Genomic DNA, 18042 nt, shown 5'->3' on the forward strand with positions numbered 1-18042 from the left:
GCGGAGAGGGCCCGTCAGCCCCTGCCGAACGCGTCCCTCCTGCATCCCCCGCCCGGCTGCGTCCCTGCTCGGGCGCTTCCCACGGCGCGGGTTACCTCCTGAATCCCTCCGACACTTGCGAGATGCGCGTTTTCAGACAAGAGTGGCAGCTACCTCATTCTCAAAGCGCAGGGCTGAAAGGCGTTTCGTTGATTCTCTCAAACTAGAAATTCCTGTCGTAACTCGCTAAGACCTTCTTTTGCCGATAGCTTTCCCTCCCCTGCCCAGTATTTCACATTCTTTCTCGCATATTTTCACGAAGACGCGCCGGCAGCCGGGTTGGGGAATGGGAAGAACAGCTTTCGGGCAGCAGGGTACCATCGTTACCCGCTGGGGACCGGCCCTGCCCCGTCGCTCCGCCAGCCCCAGCGCTCCCACAGGCAGCAGACCATTAGTTTACACAGTTCTTATCTCATGGCCGTTTGGTTTCAAACCCAAACTCAGTTACCAAGTCGTAACTCCACCCACCTGAATTTAGTCCAAATGCTTCAGACGTTTTCCTGAGTGAATCAACATGTCTCTTTATTGGCAAGCAAGGAGATTTATCGCATTTATCATCACTTGTAAAAGTCAAGTGTCTTAGAACAGAATACCAAGAAGAATTCAGCTAATGAGAAGTATTTCTGAAGTGAGAAGGGGGAAGCCTCGTGAGATGCAGGGTATGCAAAGAATATTACACTTCAAATACATTATGTATGCATCCTATTCAGGTATGCAGCTCAGTTCTGTTCAAAATTAGTGGCAAAATTCCCCATCGATATCGGTGGAATAAGATCAGTTCCAGAGTTTTATATCTTTTCCCGCAGCGGGCAGGAATTCCCCCCAGAGCTGCGACTGCCCCCCACTGAGGATTCCAGCGAAGGAGCGCTGCGAGCCATTTGCCGTGTAGGCAGGAAAGCTGGGGTGGCGGAGCGCCGGGGCCTGCAGCGGGTGACGCAGAGGCCGGGGAGAGCAGGGGGACAGACTGCCGGCCGGGCCGCAGGGCTGGCACGGGGCTGCCCGCTGGGTCCCCCTGCGAGGGCCAGCAGTGCGGGGCAGCCCTCGCTGCCTCCCGCTCACCCCTGAGCTCAGCAGCGACTGCAGCTGCTGACTTGCAGAGCGGTAAAATACCAGCAGCGAGGTCAATGCCGATATCTTGCCTCTTGGGAAGACTGAGACTGTCCCCCAGCTTCTTCTGACTCTTTGCTGGAATACTTAATACAACTTAGTTAAGGAAGGAGAATACAGTCTGATGTGGCACCACTGAAAGATCATTAACTGCTGGCTTGGAGGCTACAGCAGACCAGAACATCCGACACATGGCCACCAAGTAATTCACTGTAATCTTAGGCAAGCCACCAAATTTATTAGGGTGTCGATTTCCCCATTTCTAAGGCAGGAATAACACTAACTCATTTAGCAAAAGATTTGCGACACTGACAGATGAAAACTGTTTGTACATCAAGACCGAAGTATTTGCCATACCGAAGGCCGATTAGAAGTACCAACAGTGCAGAGCTGCACTTTAGCCTCGTGGGCTAATATACAGCTGTCTAATCCTTCCACTCAGATTTCAGAATACCAGCTGCAGATGTTGCAGTATCTTATTTAATGAGGATTTCCAGCCATCTCTCTATACTCCTTTATCTCTTATCCGCCTCTAGACTGGAATCCCTGATAACCTCCCACAAGCCATGGTTGCAAAACGAGCACAGCGAGGGTCACAGGCTCTTTGTCAGCCCTCCAGAGCTCATCTTCCCCCCTCCATCTCCATCTCTGCTGGGAACATCTTCCTTTGCTAGTATTATGACCATGCCACATGACCTTGCTAAATATTTCTGCTTTCTGCCCTCTGACCTCACCAGTCTCACCATTCAACAGACCTGCGCTTCTTATCCTCACCTTTAAGCCCCCATTCCTAACCTGATCTCCAATTATAATGTCCTCATTGACTGGCATCCTTGTCAGTGTTTATATCAAAGTCAAATTTCTTCCCTGAGGTCTGCTGCAAGTTTGCCACCTAAGCTTGCTCATTAGGATTTATAATTTGACATGCAGCTGTACCCAAAACCCTCCCAGTTCTGAAAGGGTCCTGACGTGCGAGGTACCTTTCAAAGACCGAAGTGGACGGGGCTGCTGCCCCTTGTGATCAGTGATCGGACCCCCACGGTGGGACATATCTCAGGCTCTAACACCGTACGCTGGCCATCTCGTTTTGTTCCCATTCTTCCTCCATGCAGAATGACTGGCGTCCCCCATCAGTCTTGCCACTTCTAAACTTCTATTGTCTCTGAGGCAATGGATTTAATTTTGTACAGAGCAGAAGCACACTGAACACCTTCAGGCACTATTAAAAAAAAAATCGTGAACGCAATATGTGTTTGCTCGTTTCTTCTTTTACCACTCCTGTTCCCAGCGTTCTTCTCCAGTCCCTCATACGGAACCTGCAGGATCAACACTTTGTTATTTTTAACCACGCCAGACCAGCCTGGTTTTATTGTCTGCGCTATGCCCACTTTTGGGGCAGAAAAACGGCCATATCTGAATTCCTACCTGAGGAGCCCAGAGTCTCTGCCTCGTACAGAGGTAACACAACCAACAGGCTGACAAACAGTGCCCCACTGCCGTGAAAAAGAGCAGCTCTTGCCCCGCAGCTGCTCCGAGCGCAGCCGTACCCTGCCTTCCTGCCCCGTGTCTTTCGCAAGCATGCACTCCCCTCTCTTCTCCCACCCTAGGCACTAGCCAGAGATACAAGCTGCGCAGGCGATGAAGGCCCAGCTTACTCCAGCTTACTGATAGATCTGGTTTTTGCTTATTCACTTGAGACCACGGAATCAGATTTACGAAGCATTTTCCCAACCTTTCATTTAATTATTCTTCAAGTTCTCATTTGCCCCAGCTGGCGAAACCGAACAGCAACAGAACTGAATCAGTGAGAAAAGGAGCACCGATACGAAGCCTTGTCAGAAGTGCGAGCAAATAAAAGTATCTACAGCATTTCTGTTCCACAGGCTAAAATATAATGAATGTCTTACAATAAAATCCAGAGGTTTTATGAAATAGTTCCCTTATAAAATAATGTATGCACATTTACGATGTTATTGTAGTAACACTTGCTTGCAGCTTCTAAGAAAATGAGTATACTTAGTGCTAAAATTATATACAGCTGACAAGCCACCAGCAAGTGTGTTTCTGTACATGAGTGCAGTGGGAGGAGAGTATCATGCGTACTAGTTTGTCCTACATACATTTATTAAAACAAGTCCATATGAGAGACGCTTTCCCAGTGTAATTACACCAACATACTAGCACCTCAAACGCACACCTAGCTTATACTGGTAAAGGGAATCTTCTGCCAGTGCAGCTTATTTTAGTAGCCCAGCCAGTGGGAAGCAAAATGTTGCTGGGATAAACATATCTTTACCGGAGTCTTCTGCTTTAATGGCTGTATTGGTCTGAAATCACACCTAACCTAACACAGCTGTAACCTAACACAGATGTAATTGCAATACAACCCAGTGTTTCTGGTACTGCTGCAGTGTTTGCAGAGCCTGAAAAAAGAAAGAACCGTTTTCTGGGGTTTGGTGCACAGACTCTGCTATCTGTTGTACAGGTGCAATGCCACAAAATGTGTCCTGGAGTTATCTCAACATTAGTATTCACTGTTTGGCAGCTGAAGGCAAACTTACAAGTAATCAGCAGAACCAGAAACCAACTGTATTTTTGTTCTTAAAAGCAAGGTGGAAGAAAAGCAGCAGCCAAGACCGCACAGAAGTAAAGATCACAAGTTTTGGGGAAAACTATAATGGAGAACCAAGTTCTTTATATGAAGTTCCCAAACTGTATTGCCAAATTGAATTTCTAAAACTAAGACAAACTTCTTTCTGGACAACATCTCGAGTCCTGCCTCAGCTTTCCTGACTACAAGCTGTTCCTTTCATCAAAGACTTCAGGAGTTTGTCCTTTATTTGTGTATCTATGCACGCAAAATACAGTTGGAACAGGACCTCACAGGTAGTGAAGTCTGTGTTCACACCTCATCAGCTGAGGATCTTGGGAACTGACACTAAACACAATTTGCTATCACTAGTGCTGTGAGCTAGTAGATGATTACTCTCCTCTGACATTTGCTTGCGCCAGGTGGATTTCCTAGCCACAACTGTACTGAGTCCCAGCTTGACTTCCAGCTCTTTGTAGCACAGGATATTCCAGGGTGCTTTCCTCTGCTCACCACTCAGCACTACTCTTCCTGTACGCTTCTTGAATGCTGTTCCTGGAGGAAATCCTGTGAGATGCGGGTCCAGATTCCCAGACTGCAGCAAAGCAGAGACAGCTACGAGAGCCTGGATGAGGTGACAGAGCGACGAAGCACAAGCACGGCTCACCTACGGTTGTGTCTGCGAAGGGATGCTGAGAGGATGCAGGTTTTGGGAAACAAGCAAAGTGTCATAAAATGATCTGTCCTTAGTGTGTTTTTAGTAGTACATACCAGCCTACCAAACGCATCAGGGAACGGAAAGCAATGAAAAAACTGCAGTGGAAGGACGAAGAAGAGTCAGCAGCAGCATCTGCAGAAAGCTCCTGCTCTGTCCTGTGCTCCTCTCAGCAGCCACACGCCAGGCGGGCTCCATGGCTGAACCAGACAGCAGCCGCCAGGCAGAGCAGGTAAGCGAAATTTGGGAAGGAAGGAAGGAAGCTGGCACAGAAAAAAAGCACAACTAAATTACCCGCATCCCAGCGGCAGCTGCCGTTGCCAGCTATGGCCGAGAACCACCCTCCGGCTGCCGCATTCGTGTCCCATGAGGTGGGTTTCCCTGCGAGTAGCTTTTGGCTTCTCCACGGTGACAAAAGGTCGTTATGATTATGGGCTGGCTTATCCACCGGGGCATTAATTCATGCCGGGTCTTTTGGCACTGCTCCAGTCTTTTTGGCAACAGGTAACTTCAGTTAACAGCTGCAGTCACCTGGGAGGTACGGCGCATCTGACGCCTCACAGATTTTTTGCAGACAAATTTCTCATTCCACAGGTTTCTCACAAGGATGCCACAAGGATGGAGTGGGCCTCGGCAGCCAAAGCACTAGGAAATAATCTTGGGAATTTTTTTTTTCTTTAAATCTGCAGGCCTGTAAACATTGATAGTGATGCCTCCTTCTAAGGTTCAGCGAGTTCCAGCACAGTTTAGCACTTCCATAAGCATTTCAAGGACAAAAAAATGCTATGGCTATAACAAAATTTTGAAGCACATTTGAGGAGAAAAGTAACTTTTATTGCTTGTACGCAGGCAGAGGGTTTTACTTGTTCCGCATTACTTGTCACATAATCTTCATTATTTTTTGCCATAATGGAAAAAAGAAGTGCAACATGAAAACAACATGATATCAAACCAAACGTTGCATATAACAAAAAAAGAAAAAAAAGCTATCACTGGAGAAACCCTGCAGGTTACTGGACCAGCACTGGGCAGTAGAGTGGGCGTTTCAGCAGAGGACGAAGGCCAGTGGGGCCGGGAGGAGAGGGGCTGTCCTGCCACCAGCCGGCCAGCCGCCCCGCCGTCCTTGTGCCACACCGTTGAACACAAGGCCCATGTAATGCCAACCGCAAACCTCATTTAAGCTCTGAAAAGGTGACTAATGAGCTCATTCATGCTGCCCATAAATTATTCACTACAACACTGACTCCACTCAAGACAAACGGCAAAGTAAACTTTAAATACAGGGATCGGGAGCCTCCTGTGTTGTCAGCTTCTGCCTGTAAAACTTTTTGCAATCAAACAGACAGTTCACTTGCTTCTGCCCCCTTGTTAAACTCGCTTGGATGTTTAGGCCTTCTTTTTTACTACCTTTAGTAGAGTTAAAGCAGCTGCAGCTGCTACATATTTATTTCTCTGTTGCCAAGTCTTTTTCATTAGTAGCTGCAGGTAATCATGAAGCACTATAAATAGCTTTAAATTATATTCTTCAGAAATTAAAGTCTGACCTCAAAATGAAGGCCAGGTCTAAAGAAGTAGGAAGACAACGGCACATGCATGTTTAATGAGAAGCAGCCCATCTCCAGAGCCTGTGCTTATTGGTACTTCTGTGAGTATCCAAGATTTGTGCCAAAATGAAAACACTTTCATTTTTTTAGGTGCTGGACCAAACAAGCTTCTGATATGTTTAGAAACATCCCATTTCTAAGAATACTTTTGTTATCCTGTTATGCGTGAAGTAAGAGACAGGTTATAGTTCAATGTTAGCGGCACGAGCGGTGGTGTTTGCTGCTGGGGTGGCTGGAACAGGCACTGGCTCTCTTCAAACAGTACTTTTCTTTGGAAGATAAATTGCTCACAATATTTACAAGTTAACTTTAGTAACTCATTGCATGTTGAACTAGCAACTACAAGGTGACATTAGAGACACTGTCTTACATGACATGTGTCTGATACTCAGTGGAAAAATGTTACTCGCACCTCTGGTTACACAACCCAACTCCAAAGGTTGGAAACAACCAGATAAAAGGGGGAGCCAGGAATTACACAGCTAAAGTCCAGTCACTGTGTAAGGTATAACACAAGGTAAAGTGTGGGAGGCATAAGGCAACAGCACAGTGATATCTGAACACAAGAAAAAAAAAGGGGCTCGCAAAGGAAGTTTGCAAATGAAATAATCATTGCAATTTTCACTAATAACTCTCTTCCAAGCTGGAAACGCTGTAACTAAGCAGACTACGAACTTCTGAGCTACTTGAAGAAAAGGACTTTACCACCCACCGACAACCATGTGATTAGTCTTCACTTATTTACATCCATGATTCTGAATTTACCAGAGATGCACAGAAACCCTGTTGCCCTTAGTACTGCTCTTTAAAATGATGATTAAAAAAAACCCCAAATCCCCTAACAAACACAAGACAGCAACAGAGCAGCCTACACCACATAGCATGCAAGTCTTAACTTATCAAAAGCTCTCCACCTGATGAGATTCCTCGGCCTCTCGTAGCTGAAGGGTGTTGGCAAAGAGCTGTTTTCAAACCCCTTCACATGCCGGACCCCACTAACCTGTCTGGCGAGCAGAGTTCACCTCCCAGTTCAGTGGTGGGAAACGAAGGCGCTTCCCCCAGCCGGCTCCCCACACCCTGCTCCTCATTTCCCTAATGAGGCCTGGCAGTGATGTCAGTTTTGCCCCAAGGCATGATTTGGTCCAAATAAAAGCAACCTACAGTTGGCTGCAAAATCAGAGGAATGCCAAATCTGGGGGAGGATGAGCAAACAAACTGATGGTACAGCTTTTAACTGTGTGCGATAAAGCCAACCCTTAGCTGCGACTGACAGTGAATCTCTTGACTGGTCAATGCCACTAATGTAGTTGAGGGTGCCATGGATGGCTTTGGCCTGAGAGGTCACCTGGGGGTCTTGACACACCAGTCTCGGCAAATGCACGTGAGAGTCCCATGCCATGGGCACGGCGCACAGCCAGCACGGGTCAGCTGGGCAATCCTCACCACCACTCGGGGCCAGCCGGTGTCGATGAGGTGAAGGCAGCTGGATCACGCCGGGCACCAGAGCAAACTCAGCCCAATCCAAAGCCATGCACAGCTGTTACCTCTGCTGGAAAACTGCTCCTGCAACTCCTCCTCCCCCCTCGGCTCTCCAAACCACATAATCTCTTGGCTCTCAAGACACCAGCATGTGCCCATCTGGCAGGAAGGCTGGGCTCCTCTGTGCTTTGGTCATATCGTCACAACAAAGTATAGATATTTCTTACCAGAAAACAGCAAATTCAGATGTTCACAAAGCGAAAAATTCATATGTTCAACTCAAAGGAAAAGCTGTGGCTTCTCTACTCTTCTACTACCACACGCAGGTCCTAATCCAAAGAAAGTTAACATTTATACTCTCCAGTAGCTACAGGGTAGTCAGTGTGAAAGTGCAACTACACACAGTGAGGAAGTCCGTAAGCACTGGCCAGGTCAAGCCAGAGAATAATACATTTATTACCCTTACTTTTACTTATTTCTGTCTATCGTCACAACTACTGCAGTAGCGGAGAAGGCAAAACAAATGGCCTTGAGCAAGCACTGCCATCAGTAACTTACTACTTGCCCTTCTGCCACAGCGCTGGTCTCGCACACTCCTTGTACACAGCCATGGTTGACTCTGGGTTCTCACACACCCTCATCAGATTTGGGGAGCCAGAGACACGCTTGTATTGGGTTTGAGTGGCAAGGTTTCGGTAGCGGGCGGGCTACAGGGGTGGCTTCTGTGAGGAGCTGCTAGAAGCTTCCCTCATGTCCGACAGAGCCAATGCCAGCCAGCTCCAAGATGGACCCACCGCTGGCCACGGCCGAGCCCATCAGCAACGGTGGTAGCGCCTCTGTGATAACATATTTAAGAAGGGGAAAAGAAACCTGCGCAACTGCAGCCAGAGAGAGGAGTGAGAATATGTGAGAGGAACAGCCCTGCAGACACCAAGGTCAGTGAAGAAGGAGGGGGAGGAGGTGCTCCAGGCCCCGGAGCAGAGATTCCCCTGCAGCCCCTGGTGAAGACCATGGTGAGGCAGGCTGTCCCCCTGCAGCCCATGGAGGGTAACGGTGGAGCAGATATCCACCTGCAGCCCGTGGAGGACCCCACGCCGGAGCCAGTGGATGTGCCCGAAGCAGGCTGTGACCCTGTGGGAAGCCCGCGCTGCAGCAGGTTCCTGGCAGGACCTGTGGACCCATGGAGAGAGGAGCCCATCCTGGAGCAGGTTTGCTGGCAGGACTCGTGACCCTGTGGGGGACCCACGCTGGAGCAGCCTGTTCCTGAAGGATGGCACCCCATGAAAGGGACCCATGCTGGAGCAGTTCATGAAGAACAGCAGCTCGTGGGAAGGACTCACGTTGGAGCAGTTCATGGAGGACTGTCTCCCGTGGGAGGGACCCCACGCTGGAGCACGGGAAGAGTGCGAGGAGTCCTCCCCTGAGGAGGAAGGAGCAGCAGAGACAGCGTGTGATGAACTGATTGCAACCCCCATTCCCCGTCCCCCTGCGCCGCTGGGGGGGAGAAGGTAGAGAAAAGCGGGAGTGAAGTTGAACCTGGGAAGAAGGGAGGGGTGGAGGAAGGTGTTTTAAGATTTGGTTTTTATTTGTCATCACCCTACTCTGATTTGATAGGCAATAAATTAAATTAATTTCCCTGAGTTGAGTCTGTTTTGCCCATGATGGTAATTGGTGGGTGATGTCTCCCTGTCCTTATCTCAACCCACAAGCCTTTCGTTTTATTTTCTCTGCCCTGTTCAGCTGAGGAGGAGAGTGATAGAGCAGCTTTGGTGGGCACCTGGCATCCAGCCAGGGTCAACCCACCTCAAATGCTTATCAGCCAAGTTCAAGAAACAACAGGGAAACAAGAGGACAATATGGCACATTTGGCCACTTAGGTGCACACTCCTGGATTTGGAGGACTGCATACTTTTACTGGATTTTTTTGACGGCTCTCCTAATGCATGTGTACACTCTGACTCGGTGTCCACAAACCCCTCTGGACTTGCAGAACAGCCCCAGTCAAGCAGCTGATCTCCATGAGTGAGCAAGTGTGGGTGTGCAGGGAGGTGTGTGTGTGCATGCACGCCATGGCAAGCACGTGCTCACGTCTCTTCAAGACTTGGATTTTAGTTGTCAAGTACCCAGAGGGGGTCCCTTCTGAAGTTAACAGGTTCTACTTGAGCAAGGTTTCTTCCTTCATAGGTCAGGCAGATGGAATAAGATCTTGAAAGTGGCCAGATGGAAATTTATTCCTGGGCTTGCCTTATTGAGTGAGAAGTGCAATACTGGTGCCTGTAGAGTCCTTAGGGAGGGGGGGTAAAGCTGCTCTCAGGTACCCCAGTGCACTGTGGCTCTCAGGCACTATTTGATTGCACCCTTGGATTTACGCCACTGCTAACTAAATCAGTATCCAACCTTCTACCTTTATTTCTCCTTTTATGATCCTGTCACATAACTCCATTTAGCCTTTACTGTCGGAGTTGAAGAAGATGGTCAGACCAAAGCTGCTCTTGCCCACATTCCTTGTCCTAAGGAAGAGCAGGGCAAATGCACAGTGTCGCCTTACAGCATTATTCTGTGTTTACAGAGACCTGCTGCTTAAAAGCTTCAGCTAAAGATGTGATTAGATGCTGTGTTATGCTGTAAGCCAAAGATACTTTTTTTCTATCAGCTTGTCTAAAAAAGGTTCATGTAAGCTTCAGCATCAATGACAGCCTGTAGCAAGGAGTTCCATGTTTTAACTATTGACTGTGTGAAAAAAGTTCTTCATTTGCTTTAAACCTGCCACCTGATAGCTTTACTTGACACCCCTATTTCTTGTATTATGATAATTATTGTATATCTAGGATACGTGACTCATGTCTATGCAGACTTCTCTTGATTTTACAGTGCCTTTGTACTGCTCAGACAGTGCTACTAATACACTTAAATCTGTATTTCATTCTTAGGAGTAACTACAGGTATACATAAACATACCTATCAATGACCATCTAATCATACAGTCATAATTATCAATATTTTCTCTACCCATTTGGGAGAAAAGGGTGTTCTTTTTCAATAAAATGGTCCTAACAACATGTTCTCCCTTGTAGTCTCACTCTGTAGTTTTCCCTCTATAGTGTCACTTGAAGTACCTGGAGCTTTTCCAAGCACTTAATATGTCCATTCAAAATGTGGAAGCAGATCATTCCAGCTGACGATATCTTTATCCATGGAGAGAACAGCAGCTGGAAGATGCTGCCTCACACAGACACAAGCTGTAATGGATCAGGCCCTATGCAGGTTCAGTCCTTTAAAAAACCTGCACCTTCAGAGTTACCAGGCTTCTCGGGAGCTCCAGTGCAAATCGCAGCCTCTGGCTTAAACCGGGCACCTGCCTAAGATAGTGGGAGCATGGCCAAGGTGGAAAGGGTCTGGGAGATAAGGAAGGACCATGGAGATGGTGGGAAGGGCTATGGGGAAGGGACAGAAAGCTTTTAAAGAGTGGCGTGGGGCTAGGTCAAGTCTGGGGTGGTGATATGGGAAGCAATGGCCTTGCATCATCTTGTACTCAAGTTTCAGCTCTGGCCCCATGTGAAAAGGGCAACCCCCCCTCCAACAACCTGCACTCATCATTATACATGACCTCCTTGTGCTTGGATCGATGCAGTAATAATAACAACTGATAAATAAGGCTGAACATACATGCAGGAACTTAATTTCCTCTAAGAGTATCCTGAATTCTCCACCTGCGCTTCCAGCTCCCGGGAGCACTTCCTAACCGCCGCGCACAGTGCGGGGCAGGAGGCCTGTCCATTTTGAGGCAAAGACCAGCAGTGTTTTGCGGCTCAGCTGGCAGGATGTTTTTGAAAGCAGCTCAGTTCAGTCAACAATCTCCCCCTAGAGTCCAAGTACATCACCTCAAAAATATGTCTCAGCTCTTCTGGCACGGAGCCTGGGAACCCAAATTTGTTTCTGATCCAGGTCCTCCAGCCGGCAGCGTAACAAATTGCTGTCCTGCCACCAGGATGGCTAAAGTCATTTTTCACTCATTATGTTACTCAAAAATAGAGCAGGAGCTTTATTTAAAACAAGAAAGCAATACGCTGTGCTTCAGGAAATTAACAGGGCAAAAAAGCTCTTTTGCTTTATACACCACAAGGACAAGAGACTGAGTCAGACAATGTGAGTTAATATCCCAAGGAGCTTGACCAGAAAAAACATACTCTGGTTACGAATCCTACAGCTCCCAGTCTTGTGGCTAAGCCTAACGTTACGTCCACATCAGGCAGCCTGGCTTTTCCTGCGGATCACTAATATTTTTCCCTGCAGTCTACAGAATGGCTTCAGGCAAAATGCTACAGATCCGTACCAGCTGCTGGATGGGATAACCCACGGGTGTTTTCCTCCATGAGCATGGGATGCAGGTGAAGCGTGCTGCAGTCAGTGATACCTCTGCTCTTCTGATCGCACCCTCCTCGGGTGTGAGGCATCACACTTCCCTCTTCCCCAGGGCGCAATCCTGCAGCCGCTCCCACCGCGGGAGGCAGCCCGGAGAAGCAGCACCCTGAGCATGAACCCTGTTTATCTAACAAACCACTGGACTTCTGTCAGAGGCTTGTGACAGCGATAACAGTCCCCATAAAGCCAAGCTGTTACTTAACAGCCAGACAAAGAAGAGCGGGCACACGTGTCTTGTGCCACCCGATGGCAACGTGGGTATGGCTGAGTCATTCACAAGCTCCCGAGGAGACCCTGCTCTCCCCTAAGCAAGTGTCCCTCGGACTTTCCCTTGCCATGGTGAGGGAAGGACTGGCCACACAAGCCGCTCACTCCGACCCATTGGCCTTTGCCTGCAGGATCCTTCCGTCCTCGCACTGCCTGTCACCTGCCCAAACCGCGCTCCTGGAAAAGTGATTTATCGTCAGCTTTTATTACTGACTGGGTTATTTTTCCTATTAACCTAAATCAATATACTCATACAGTAAACATCCCAAAACTCAAGTCAATATAGAGAATTCATAAGGTATTACAGATTTATAGATATTTACAGCTTTGATTAGAGATCCTCAGATGGATGGTGCAATGGAGGCATAGCCAATAGATTAGATTTTCAAGTAGTGATGGTAACTTGTAAGAAAAGCACTGGGAAGATTTAAGAGCCCAAGTCTCACTGACTTTTAATTGACTTTCAGTGAAGTTAGTGTTGCTAAAGTCTTCAGGTACTTTCAAAAGTGTCACCTTAAAGCCCTGCCTACAGGTTTGCCTGCCTCTCCCCACCGACACAGCGCGCCTGTGGGAGGGGAGGGCAGTTACAGCGGGACAGTCATCTTACGAGATGCTTGTCTTGCCTAGGGCCAGCATCCTGCACAGAAATGAGCATGATCCTGAGTATATTTGGCCCTCAGCCATTACACAAACCAGTATAGCCAAATGGTCTGTGGCTGCTGTCAGTCCTGCGCCCGTCCTGCTCTGTGGCCGGCAGGAGACAGCAACACGGACAACCGAATTGGTGTCTCCCTCTCCTCTGATAACTCTGCTTTTAATTTCTAACTCAGATGGATGAGTTGGTTACACACCCTGTTATACAGTTTCTCCTGTGAATTATTTCAGGACTGCGCATTGCAAGTGTTGGCTTAGGTCCTAATCCTAGGAGGTGCTGATCCCCAAAAGGGACGTGCCCAGCTCTGCGCAGGCTCGGCACGATGGAGGCCCGAGCCAGTCCAGAGGATGAAACCACTGCCAAATCGTGTCTCTGCAGAGTCCATTTCCTGGATGCTGAGACTGTCTCTTCTCTGTAACTATTAGCAAGCCTCCACTCTTGGGAGCATGTATGAGCAATCATCTAGATTTGGAAGCTAGCTGGAACAGAGAGGAATCACAATGTCCTCTTGCGTGGTGATCTCTAAGCAGGTATCTGCTACCCCCTGCACCGTACGGTGTAGGGACAGCCAAACTACGGCATGTCCTGTAAGCAATGTCCCCAGGCTAGCACAAAGATAAACTCATGGTCCAGGTGGCTGAACTTTGAGAGAGAGCTCTTCTGGAGCTCAGGGGGATACCTTCAGACAGCACTAGGGTACCTTTACAGAGCACTGCACAGTACGCCTCTGAGGACAACGACTGGTTTGGTTTGTTTTTTTTAAAGAATCTTTTTTAACAAGCAAAAGTCACATTCAAAATATTAATTTTTATTTAAATAAAGAAAAACGTACTAATAAATGAAAACTTGTCTCTTTGTCCTGGGCTTCTACACTGCAGAAGAGGGATTCTCTGCCCAGAAACTTCTGTAAGACTGTTATACGGTATTTCTTCTGTTTAAATAGGTCATCTGACAGGGGAAAATACGCAAAATTTCACTGAAGCCAACAGATTTCTGATCAAGACTGGCATCTGGCAATAGCTATAGATTTCCACAGATTCATCCCTCCCAGCACAGAAGTCATATGTCTGATGCTAACTCAGATGCTTATGGAAAAATCTTGCCTACATTAATACAAAATATAGCAACTTCCTTCCATGCTTTTAGAGCATCCTCTAGAAAAACAAAATAGCACATCCCTGTTACAGAGTTCTGAAAGTGGATCAAAAATCCTATATAAGGAGAGATTTCTGTATTTAGCTCCAATTAATTTGACTTCAGAACAGATATGCTGGAGCCAAAAATAGACCCTAGACTGTTTGACTCCCATTTTCTGTTCTAGCCACTACACCACGCTTTGACAATGATAGGTTCTTTACATAAACGTCGGTTTCTCTCGGTATTACACATTTTCAGTTGCCCTTTCAAATGCACTCCACTTCAAGTGGGCTGCCACGTATACGTATTCTTCGAATCAAAGAGTTCAGTTTGACACTTCGTGGAACTACCTCCTTACAATACAACCCTTGTGATGCATCAGCTAATTACTAGGAACTAAATATATGCGTTTTATCAGAATACATCTATCAGAGTTCATTACCCTGCAGACTGCTGCCAGCTGAGCGTAGTATCAGGTACAAGCACAGCAGATCTAGAAACAATTGCTTCAAAGCACAGAAATAGGAACGGGACTTCAGCAAGAGGTAAGGTCAGGGCAAACACCCGTCAGAGAAACATCCCAGTATTGCTGCCACCAGTCCCATGCAGGCCAGGTCTCACCGTTAAGTGTGTCAATTTAAAGATTTAAAAAAAACCCAAAACCCTTTACTTGGACGCCAGTCTGAGGGCCCAGGAAGGGCAGGTCTTTCCAAATTGGCACCAAATCCTGCACTTTTTATTCTTGGAAAGGTTTTATTTACATTATTGCAATTCTGGGTAAGGATTGCAAGATATAACTCTGAGATCAGACCTCTAATCCTGCCTCTCTGTTTACTGCATTGATTGTGCTCTTTTAGACTCTGATCTCGCCATTCCTGCTTAGCGCAGGCTCCCCTCTGTTGGGGATGGGGAATTAAAATGGGATTCAACTGAAAAGCTGAGGCAGAGCAGGGAATGATGAAAACACATCATCTGCCACGAGCAGCCCTCACCATGGTTAAATTTAGAATGTAGGCTCCTCAAGCAGAGAGATGATCCTCTTTCCCTGTGGGGCACCAGTCACACAGTGCTACATAAATATTAAAATAATAATTGATGATTAATTAATAATGGCTTCCTTTTCCTCATGACCATCTCTCAGCTGCCATAAGAAATATTCATTTCCTTTCTTCTAGATGCAGATACAAACAATCATTCAAAAACTTCTCTCCTCAGAGAAAATTCAGTTTCCCACTCCTTTTCACTAAAATATTATTTTCTGCAGCCTTGGACATGAGATTCTGGACTACTCACAGGCACTCTGTTTAAGAAATAAACACTAAAAAAGCCTCAGAAGCCACAATAACCAAAATAAACATCAAGAAGGCAAAGTTGAGGTACAGAAAAAAAGCAAATCTATTCATTCCCTCTTGCTTTATAACCATGTCCTCTATAAAGACAAAAGTCTTTCAGTAAAAACCATTTTAGATGCTGTGAGAAGTATCTAGGGACACCTGTGTTCCTTCGGTGACGGTAGAGACAGACATCTGACTCTGATCTTACAGCTGCCTTGTACGAGTGTATTGTTCTTGCTTTTGATTTGCACCAAATCTGGTTTCTGTAAAGTCAGAAAACCTCCAGAAACTCAGCAACCACTGGTTCCTTTTGCTCATCACCTTGCTCTGCCCATCTCTTCCTAAGCCAGGGCAGCCTTCCCGCACCTCCACTTACCAGCCTGACCCCTGCTACCAGCGAGTCCTCTTGCTAGTTACTGAGCCATCACATGGTCTTGTAGCAGATCTTCTAGCCACTAACCTCTCTTGTAACCCTCCTAATTAAAAAAAGAAAAAACAAAACAAAAAACCCCCAAAACCAAAAATCCTTTGCTCCCCATCTGCCATATTCTCCCAGCATTCAGCCCTCAAGCTCCAAAGTTGGTTTCTGCTGCCTGATTTCACTTCTCTCCAACTTAGCCTGCTTCCTAAACATCAGATTCTACCAAAGCCTTTCCTTACCAACGACACTACTACTGCTCTTCCTCCTCACCATTCTTTCTGTTGGTTTTCGTTTGGTTTTTTTTCCCCCAAACAACCAGCCTTAGCCTTTCCCAGCTGCTCAGCTCTGCAGGTGTCAACCACCTAGAAATCACTGACTAAGCCTTAAATCACAGACTAAGCCTTAAAATCCAATTTAGCTTTCAAGATAATTGTTAAGATAATTATGCTTTTTAAATAAAATTCTGTTTCCTTGTGGAAAAAAATTAACATCATCCAGGACATCAACATTTGTGTAGGAAATTTCTTCATGGTATTTTTACTGATAATGAATGCCATCTCTTAATAATCCCCCAGGTCCTCTTTAGAGGCAATTATTATAAAAACAGATCTTCCTAATGAAGATCGAGTTACCGAGTCCAGAAGTTTTAAATCACTAATCAGGATGGCTGTGAGACTTCATGCAGCAATTAGTTTTAAAACCAGTTTTAAGATGAAGTTGGATCATTTTCGGAAAGGGATGCTGCAGCGTGCTGGCTGACCAGTGAACCCTGAGGCGTCCCGTGTGCCTACAGCCACACAGAGGCAACTTACTGGGACCAGACCCGGTCACAGGCAGCACGTGCAGTGGCGTGTATGACCTGAAGGACAGAAGGACGAAAAGCACGTGAAAAGATTGTCGGAGAAATTAAAACCACCAAAGACCCACCTGCAGGAAGCAGCATGGGGAACGCATCGGGGAGCCCCGCAGCCCAGCCCCAGGGAGGCTAACGGGGGCACGCGCAGGCAGCGTGCACTGCGAAGCGCTCAGCACGAACAGACGCGGCTGTAAATGCGAGAGATGCTGGGCTTCACCCGATTGTCCTGTACATGCCGAATGGCAGCCGGGATGTAAGAAACTCCCTCTGTAAGGGTTTCACCCCATGAAATAGCTTCTCCACATTTTTAAGGCCCATAGTGAAAGGACGGCACCTGCCTCCAGGAACATCATCTCACTGCAATGGATAACGTTCACCACTATGCTAAAAACGTGTTTTAACAATTCCTGGGCAAACGAGATTTGGCCCAGTACTTCAGCCCAAATCCTGCAGCTCCTGCAGCCCTCCGTTCCGGCAGAAGGCTCCTGTCTCCTTACGGGAGGAGGCCCTCAACAAATGAGTGCAATTAAAGCATAGATAATGCATCCGAACATGTGCATTCCTCATTTATTTAACAAGCACAATTTAGCTTTAATTATTTATAACACTTCAGAAGAAACTAGTAAACACAGTGCAGCAGACTACAAAAGTAAGAAAGTCCTTGCTGCAGGAGACTGCTCCATGGCCTCCTGCTCTGAAACCGCTGCTGGGACAGGGACTCAAGCCTCACTTAGTAAAGGAATTACGAGGTGCAAGGATTAGGGCGAATGAAGAATTTGAGCTTGTATTTGACTTTGAAAGAAAACCCTAAATTTCGCAAGAAAAACAATGAGCAATATTATAAATAAAGCTTTCCATTAACATGAAGAGTCTTACATCTTATTCTGAGTTGTCAGTGTTGAAGTCCTCTCGCCTCACCTGCAGGTAGAGGATGGTAAGTAGGTGTGAGGGACTCGAGGAATCTTTAGATCTACTCCTCCTCCCTCTTCCACCAGGAAAATCAGGAGTTGTTGCAAATCAGTGTATTTACTATACAAGTAGCTAAGGGGAAGGGGAGGCTCTGGTTCGTTTGAGCCAGGCAGTGTGGGATCAGACATTGCCCCCCAAAAAGCCCACCGCCCGCGTTAGGGCTGAGGACAGCAACACCCCGCACGAGCAGACTGACAGTTTGCAAATGTCAGGTTGGTGCCAACAATTTCTTACACACAGCTGGGGAGGAGCTTTGTTGGGGAGGACAGGAGGAGGGAAGGGGCCCATAAAAGGAAAGGGCTGGGGAGGCCTGGACATGGAGAAAGGGAAGAAGCCACGAGAAGAGGGGTCGGAGCGCACAGCCAGCCACCCCAGGGGCGCCCGTCCAGCATCGCCTCCGGGCCAAGGCGGCGCGGCACATCCCTGGCCACCCCCTCCTGCAGCTCC

At 47.2% G+C, this 18042-nt stretch overlaps 1 protein-coding gene across 3 annotated transcripts in view; it reads right to left on the minus strand.

Annotated features, from left to right (window-relative positions):
- FOXN3 (forkhead box N3) overlaps positions 1-18042 on the minus strand; it is a 207159-nt gene that overhangs the window by 133664 nt on the left and 55453 nt on the right. The window contains exon 1 of one of the 3 annotated variants that reach the window (XM_087747482.1): positions 154-426. The exons of 1 other annotated variant lie outside the window; for it this stretch is intronic. The gene's annotated coding sequence lies outside the window, so the exon portion shown is untranslated. Of the gene's footprint in view, positions 1-95; positions 427-18042 lie in introns of those variants that run through there. One more of the 3 variants, XM_087747479.1, reaches the window with a different exon arrangement.

The sequence above is a fragment of the Nipponia nippon genome, unplaced genomic scaffold, assembly GCF_047370975.1.
Source record: "Nipponia nippon isolate SJK-2023a ecotype South Korea unplaced genomic scaffold, ASM4737097v1 scaffold_11, whole genome shotgun sequence".
Classification (NCBI taxonomy): Eukaryota; Metazoa; Chordata; class Aves; order Pelecaniformes; family Threskiornithidae; genus Nipponia; species Nipponia nippon.